This window comes from Oncorhynchus nerka, unplaced genomic scaffold, assembly GCF_034236695.1.
Source record: "Oncorhynchus nerka isolate Pitt River unplaced genomic scaffold, Oner_Uvic_2.0 unplaced_scaffold_936, whole genome shotgun sequence".
Taxonomy (NCBI): Eukaryota; Metazoa; Chordata; class Actinopteri; order Salmoniformes; family Salmonidae; genus Oncorhynchus; species Oncorhynchus nerka.
Window position 1 is genome coordinate 18733 of NW_027040369.1, and position 9366 is coordinate 28098.

Here is a 9366-nt window from a genome sequence, read left to right on the forward strand (position 1 = left end):
ACAGACAACCCTCAGGACAGACAAACCTCAGGACAGACAACCCTCAGGACAGACAAACCTCAGGACAGACAACTTTCAGGAAAGACAGCCCCACAACCCCCAGGACAGACAAACCTCAGGACAGACAACCTTCAGGACAGACAACCCTACAACCCTCAGGACAGACAACCTTCAGGACAGACAACCCTACAACCCTCAGGACAGACAAACCTCAGGACAGACAACCCTCAGGACAGACAAACCTCAGGACAGACAACCCTAAGGACAGACAGCCCTGCAACCCTCAGGATAGACAACCCTAAGGACAGACAGCCCTGCAACCCTCAGGATAGACAACCCTAAGGACAGACAGCCCTGCAACCCTCAGGATAGACAACCCTCAGGACAGACAACCCTACAACCCTCAGGACAGACAACCCTCAGGACAGACAGCCCTGCAACCCTCAGGATAGACAACCCTAAGGACAGACAGCCCTGCAACCCTCAGGATAGACAACCCTCAGGACAGACAACCCACAACCTCAGGACAGACAACCCTCAGGACAGACAACCCTCAGGAGAGACAACCCTCAGGAGAGACAACCCTCAGGACAGACAACCCTCAGGACAGGCAACCCCACAACCCTCAGGACAGACAACCCTACAACCCTCAGGACAGACAACCCTCAGGACAGACAACCCTCAGGACAGGCAACCCCACAACCCTCAGGACAGACAACCCTACAACCCTCAGGACAGACAACCCTCAGGACAGACAACCCTCAGGACAGACAACCCTCAGGACAGACAACCCTGCAACCCTCAGGACAGACAACCCTCAGGACAGACAATCCTACAACCCTCAGGACAGACAAACCTCAGGACAGACAACCCTCAGGACAGACAAACCTCAGGACAGACAACCCTCAGGAGAGACAACCCTCAGGACAGACAACCCTCAGGACAGGCAACCCCACAACCCTCAATACAGACAACCCCACAACCCTCAGGACAGACAAACCTCAGGACAGACAACCCTCAGGACAGACACCCCTACAACCCTCAGGACAGACAAACCTCAGGACAGACAACCCTCAGGACAGACAAACCTCAGGACAGACAACCCTCAGGACAGACAAACCTCAGGACAGACAACTTTCAGGACAGACAGCCCCACAACCCTCAGGACAGACAAACCTCAGGACAGACAACCTTCAGGACAGACAACCCTACAACCCTCAGGACAGACAACCTTCAGGACAGACAACCCTACAACCCTCAGGACAGACAAACCTCAGGACAGACAACCCTCAGGACAGACAACCCTCAGGAGAGACAACCCTCAGGACAGACAACCCTCAGGACAGACAACCCTCAGGACAGGCAACCCTACAACCCTCAATACAGACAACCCTCAGGACAGACAACCCTCAGGAGAGACAACCCTCAGGACAGACAACCCTCAGGACAGGCAACCCCACAACCCTCAATACAGACAACCCCACAACCCTCAGGACAGACAAACCTCAGGACAGACAACCCTCAGGAGAGACTACCCTCAGGACAGGCAACATCACAACCCTCAATACAGACAACCCCACAACCCTCAGGACAGACAACCCTCAGGACAGGCAACATCACAACCCTCAATACAGACAACCCCACAACCCTCAGGACAGACAACCCTACAACCCTCAGGACAGACAACCCTACAACCGTCAGGAAAGACAACCCTCAGGACAGACAACCCTACTACCCTCAGGACAGACAACCCTCAGGACAGACAATCCTCAGTACAGGCAACCCCACAACCCTCAGGACAGACAACCCTCAGGACAGACAACCCTCAGGACAGGCAACTCCACAACCCTCAGGACAGAAAACCCTACAACCCTCAGGACAGACAACCCCACAACCCTCAGGACCCTACAACCCTCAGGACAGACAACCCCACAATCCTCAGGACCCTACAACCCTCAGGACAGACAACCCTACAACCCTCAGGACAGACCACCCTCAGTACAGACCCTACAACCCTCAGGACAACCCTCAAGACAGACAACCCTCAGACAGACAACCCTACAACCCTCAGGACAGACAACCCCACAACCCTCAGGACCCTATAACCCTCAGGACAGAAAACCCCACAACCCTCAGGACCCTATAACCCTCAGTTGACAAAGGAACTCAGCACTGGTCAGTCAACATGGATTTGACAGAGGAACTCAGCACTGGTCAGTCAACATGGAGTTGACAGAGGAACTCAGCACTGGTCAGTCAACATGGAGTTGACAGAACCAAGTTCAATTGACGGTAATACAAAAAAATAATAATGTTTTGTATGGACATGTGACAGGCAGCCATTTTGAGAACACAATTGTTTTGTGTGGACATGTGACAGGCAGCCATTTTGAGAACACGATTGTTTTGTGTGGACATGTGACAGGGCAGCCATTTTGAGAACACGATTGTTTTGTGTGGACATGTGACAGGCAGCCATTTTGAGGAAAGTACAGCTGTTCATTTCTGCATTCATCTTCACTGAATGTAACTTTGATGAATTACGTTTATTTAATTTTTTTTACTTTGAGACGATTTACAAAGTTTACACAACGTTGTCTTTATGACAGCTTACGGCAGGATTTTTTCACCATCTGACCCTACGAGGTCCGGAGCTTGCTGGTTGTCTGTTCTACCTGATAATGAACTGCCCCTACCTGGTGTGCCAGCTCTGAATCTGCCCCTAATTAGAAGGGAACATTGAAGAAACAACAACATTGGAACTGGCTCTGAGGTGCAGAGGCGAGTTTGAGGGGCTTATAGCAACAACGTCTTTGGAATGAACTGATTGGGTGGTTTTATAATGTTTGGAGCTCTAGAACTCTAGAGACGACGAATCGCTAGTCCTTCCTTTAAAAAACACTGGTCTGGCTAGTGGAGTGTGAAGACGCTACTTTAGTTGCTGTGACTCAACGCATCGTAATGTGTGTGTAAGAGCAGGGAGTTCTGGGTAATTGGTCCTTTCTTCAGGTGTCAACTGCATTGTTTTGCTGGCCTGTCATATTTTACTCTGCAGCAGAATGAAAGTGGCCCCGGGCCAGTATATAGAGGTTGTTTAAAAATCAAGAGTGGAATCAATACTTGTTCTCTTTTCTCTCTCTCTCTCTCTCTCTCTCTCTCTCTCTCTCTCTCTCTCTTTCTCTGTGTCTCTCTGTCTCTCTCTATCTGTCTCTCTCTCTCTCTCTGTCTCTCTCTCTCTCTCTTTCTCACTCTCTCCCTCACTTTCTCTCTCTCTCTCTCTCTCTCTCTCTTCTCTCTATCTCTCTCTCCCCCTCTCTCTCTCTCCCTCGCTTTCTCTCTCTCCCTCGCTTTCTCTCTCTCCCTCGCTTTCTCTCTCCCTCTCTCTCTCTCTCTCTCTGTCTCTCTCTCTTCTCTCTCTCTCTTTCACTCTTAGTCTCTCTCTCTTCTCTCTATCGCTCTCTCTCTCGCTTTATCTTCCCCTCTCTCTCTCTCTCTCTCTCCCTTGCTTTCTCTCTCTCCCTCTCTCTCTCTCTCTCTCTCTGTCTCTCTCTCTCCAGCGCTTCCAGCTAGTCCCATCAGAGATGAGAGAGTAGCAGGAGAAAACATACTTAGACGTTTATAAAAACCTTCCTTCTTAAAGACCTGGACAGATATGGATCTCTGACAGCCAGGGAATGATGCGTTCCAAATGCCTCCCTGTTAACCTTTTGTAGTGTACTACTGTTGACCGCTACCTATTATGGCTCTGTTCAGAAGTAGTGCAACTATACACTAAGTGCAGGAAAAGACCCTGGAGGAAACAAAGATGGCCGCTGAGGGGGCGGGGCAACCTTTATTTAACTAGGCAAGAACAAATTCTATTTTACAATGACGTCCACACGGCTACCTGCCTCCCCCTCTAACCACTAGGGTACCTGCCTCCCCCTCTAACCACTAGGCTACCTGCCGCCCCCTCTAACCACTAGGATACCTGCCACCCCCCTCTAACCACTAGGCTACCTGCCTCCCCCTCTAACCACTAGGATACCTGACCCTCCCCCCTCTAACCACTAGGCTACCTGCCTCCCCCTCTAACCACTAGGGTACCTGCCTCCCCCTCTAACCACTAGGATACCTGCCACCCCCCTCTAACCACTAGGCTACCTGCCTCCCCCTCTAACCACTAGGATACCTGACCCTCCCCCTCTAACCACTAGGCTACCTGCCTCCCCCTCTAACCACTAGGGTAACCTGACCCTCCCCCTCTAACCACCAGGATACCTGCCACCCCCTCTAACCACTAGGCTACCTGACCCCCTCTAACCACCAGGCTACCTGCCTCCCCCTCTAACCACTAGGCTACCTGCCTTCCCCCTCTAACCACCAGGCTACCCCCCTCTAACCACTAGGATACCTGCCACCCCCCTCTAACCACTAGGCTACCTGACCTCCCCTCTAACCACCAGGCTACCTGCCTCCCCCTCTAACCACCAGGCTACCCCCCTCTAACCACCAGGCTACCCCCCTCTAACCACTAGGATACCTGCCACCCCCTCTAACCACTAGGCTACCTGCCCCCCTCTAACCACTAGGCTACCTGCCTCCCCCTCTAACCACTAGGCTACCTGCCTCCCCTCTAACCACTAGGCTACCTGCCTCCCCTCTAACCACTAGGATACCTGCCTCCCCCTCTAAACACTAGGCTACCTGCCTCCCACCTCTAACCACTAGGCTACCTGCCTCCCCTCTAACCACTAGGCTACCTGCCTCCCCCTCTAACCACTAGGCTACCTGCCTCCCCCTCTAACCACTAGGCTACCTCCCCCCTCTAACCACTAGGCTACCTGCCTCCCCCTCTAACCACCAGGCTACCTGCCTCCCCCCTCTAACCACTAGGCTACCTGCCTCCCCCTCTAACCACTAGGCTACCTGCCTCCCCTCTAACCACTAGGATACCTGCCTCCCCTCTAAACACTAGGCTACCTGCCTCCCACCTCTAACCACTAGGCTACCTGCCTCCCCTCTAACCACTAGGCTACCTGCCTCCCCCTCTAACCACTAGGCTACCTGCCTCCCCCTCTAACCACTAGGCTACCTGCCCCCCTCTAACCACTAGGCTACCTGCCTCCCCCTCTAACCACCAGGCTACCTGCCTCCCCCTCTAACCACTAGGCTACCTGCCTCCCCCTCTAACCACTAGGCTACCTGCCTCCCCTCTAACCACAGGCTACCTGCCTCTCCCCTCTAACCACTAGGCTACCTGCCTCCCCCTCTAACCACTAGGATACCTGCCTCCCCCTCTAAACACTAGGCTACCTGCCTCCCACCTCTAACCACTAGGCTACCTGCCTCCCCCCTCTAACCACTAGGCTACCTGCCTCCCCCTCTAACCACTAGGCTACCTGCCTCCCCCTCTAACCACTAGGCTACCTGCCCCCCCTCTAACCACTAGGCTACCTGCCTCCCCTCTAACCACCAGGCTACCTGCCTCCCCCTCTAACCACTAGGCTACCTGCCTCCCCTCTAACCACTAGGCTACCTGCCTCCCCCTCTAACCACTAGGCTACCTGCCACCCCCTCTAACCCCTAGACTACCTGCCTCCCCCTCTGACCACTAGACTACCTGCCACCCCCTCTAACCACTAGGCTACCTGCCACCCCCTCTAACCCCTAGACTACCTGCCTCCCCAATCTAACCACTAGGCTACCTGCCTCCCCCTCTAATCACTAGGCTACCTGCCACCCCCTCTAACCCCTAGACTACCTGCCTCCCCCTCTAACCACTAGGCTACCTGCCACCCCCTCTAACCCCTAGACTACCTGCCTCCCCCTCTAACCACTAGGCTACCTGCCTCCCCCTTTAACCACTAGACTACCTGCCTCCCCCTCTAACCACTAGGCTACCTGCCTCCCCTCTAACCCCTAGACTACCTGCCTCCCCTCTAACCACTAGGCTACCTGCCTCCCCCCTCTAACCACTAGGCTACCTGCCACCCCCTCTAACCCCTAGACTACCTGCCTCCCCCTCTAACCACTAGGCTACCTGCCACCCCCTCTAACCCCTAGACTACCTGCCTCCCGCTCTAACCATCAGGCTACCTGCCTCCCCCTCTAACCACTAGACTACCTGCCTCCCCTCTAACCACTAGGCTACCTGCCTCCCCCTCTAACCACTAGGCTACCTGCCACCCCTCTAACCCCTAGACTACCTGCCTCCCCAATCTAACCACTAGGCTACCTGCCTCCCCCTCTAATCACTAGGCTACCTGCCACCCCCTCTAACCCCTAGACTACCTGCCTCCCCCTCTAACCACTAGGCTACCTGCCACCCCCCTCTAACCCCTAGACTACCTGCCTCCCCCTCTAACCACTAGGCTACCTGCCTCCCCCTCTAACCACTAGGCTACCTGCCACCCCCTCTAACCCCTAGACTACCTGCCTCCCCTCTAACCACTAGGCTACCTGCCACCCCCTCTAACCACTAACCTGCCTCCCCTCTAACCCCTAGACTACCTGCCTCCCCCTCTAACCACTAGGCTACCTGCCTCCCCCTCTAACCACTAGGCTACCTGCCTCCCCTCTAACCACCAGGCTACCTGCCTCCCCCTCTAACCACCAGGCTACCTGCTCTAACCACCAGGCTACCTGCTCTAACCACTAGGCTACCTGCCTCCCCTCTAACCACCAGGCTACCTGCCTCCCCCTCTAACCACTAGGCTACCTGCCACCCCCTCTAACCACTAGGCTACAGCGCCCTCCCCCCTAACCACTAGGCTACCTGCCACCCCTCTAACCACTAGGCTACAGCGCCCTCCCCCTCTAACCACTAGGCTACCTGCCTCCCCCTCTAACCACTAGGCTACCTGCCTCCCCCTCTAACCACTAGGCTACCTGCCACCCCCTCTAACCCCTAGACTACCTGCCTCCCCCTCTAACCACTAGGCTACCTGCCACCCCCTCTAACCACTAGGCTACCTGCCACCCCCTCTAACCACTAGGCTACCTGCCTCCCCCTCTAACCACTAGACTACCTGCCTCCCCCTCTAACCACTAGGCTACCTGCCTACCCCTCTAACCACCAGGCTACCTGCCACCCCCCTCTAACCACCAGGCTACCTGCCACCCCCTCTAACCACCAGGCTACCTGCCTCCCCCTCTAACCACCAGGCTACCTGCCTCCCCTCTAACCACCAGGCTACCTGCCACCCCCTCTAACCACTAGGGCTACCTGCCTCCCCCTCTAACCACCAGGCTACCTGCCTCCCCCTCTAACCACTAGGCTACCTGCCACCCCCCTCTAACCACCAGGCTACCTGCCTCCCCCTCTAACCACCAGGCTACCTGCCACCCCCTCTAACCACCAGGCTACCTGCCACCCCCCTCTAACCACCAGGCTACCTGCCTCCCCCTCTAACCACCAGGCTACCTGCCACCCCCCTCTAACCACCAGGCTACCTGCCTCCCCCTGTACAGCAGAGTATTCTTGATGAAAATACAGATTTTGACAGATTATCTTATCTTATCTTATCTTATCTCAGCGGTATCTTATCTTATCTTATCTTATCTCAGCGGTATCTTATCTTATCTTATCTCAGCGGTATCTTATCTTATCTCAGCGGTATCTTATCTTATCTTATCTTATCTCAGCGGTATCTTATCTTATCTTATCTCAGCGGTATCTTATCTTATCTTATCTCAGCGGTATCAAAGGCTTGATCAGATACGCAGTACAGTACGGAGGAATGAACCAGATACTGACCACCGATGACCAGGAACTGGCAAACCTCCTTCCCCTTGGTGGACTATAAAGTCATTTCAGGCTTTGAGTTGTTTAATTTAAATATATATATATTTTATAAAAACAGCTCTTTGATTTCAAGGTGTTTGATTGAAAATATTTGCACAGTGAAAACTTCATCAGGAGGATCCTCAAGGTTACATTCTGTTCAACTAATGAGCGATGGCCAAGGTAAATACACACACACACACACACAGACGCATACACACACACACACACACACACACACACACACACACACACACACACACACACACACACACACACACACACACACACACACACACACACACACACACACACACACGCACACACAGAGGATTCATTCCCACACACTGCGAAGCCAGTAATATCTGAACCTATTAATGATGTGCTGAGTAAATAAGGCTTTGATTGAATCCAAACAGATGAGTCTGTGTGATCGCTGCCATCCAATGGGATTAGGATGTGTGATCGCTGCCATCCAATGGGATTAGGCAGTGCGATCGCCGCCATCCAATCGGATTAGGCAGTGGGATCTCTGTCACAGTGGAAACGCACTAGTCTAGGAAGAGATGGTTGCAGGGTCACATACAATGTGTGTGTGTTTTGTGAGGTAGTGCGTGTGTCTGTGTGTGTGTGTGTGTGTTTTGTGAGGTAGTGTGTGTGTGTCTGTATGAGGTAGTGTGTGTGTGTGTGTTTTGTAAGGTAGTGTGTGTGTGTGTGTGTTTTGTGAGGTAGTGTCTGTGTGTTTTCTGAGGTAGTGTGTGTGTGTGTGTGTGTTTTGTGAGGTAGTGTGTTTTGTCTGTATGAGGTAGTGTGTGTGTGTGTTTTGTAAGGTAGTGTGTGTGTGTGTGTGTTTTGTGAGGTAGTGTCTGTGTGTTTTCTGAGGTAGTGTGTGTGTGTTTTGTGAGGTAGTGTGTTTTGTCTGTATGAGGTAGTGTGTGTGTGTGTTTTGTAAGGTAGTGTGTGTGTGTGTGTTTTGTGAGGTAGTGTCTGTGTGTTTTCTGAGGTAGTGTGTGTGTGTGTTTTGTGAGGATGTGTGTGTTTTGTGTGTGTGTGTGTGTGGTGTGTGTGTGTGTGTGTATGTGTGTTATGTGAGGTAGTGTGTGTGTTATGTTCGATAGTGTGTGTGTTATGTTCGATAGTGTGTGTGTTTTCTGTCCCTTCTGAAAATGTTCCCACCATCTGTATTTAACTTTCAAAAACATTCTCTAACATCACTATGTCATTATTTTGCGGGTATTGTGTGTAGATATGGTGAGAGAATAAGTCAAGGGGTTTGAATGCTTTCTGAAGGGCACTGTACAGGGCACCTACGCTCGTGCACAAGCTCACGCGCACTCACAAACACACCGACGCAATTATTCTTTCAACTAGGTAACCACACAACCAGCGCCCAGGGGAGAGAGAGGAGATTGAGGTGGTGACCGTTGCAGGATATTTTGTTGACAGGTACGATGGGGAGAGCATTCTGAAATAGATAGATACACCGGAAAGGTTATCAAAGTTAACACTGAAACACAGACACGGCTAAATATAGAGGCAGTGGTGGGAGGAGAGGAGGAGGGGAGGAGAGGAGGAGAGGAGGAGAGGTGGGAGGAGAGGAG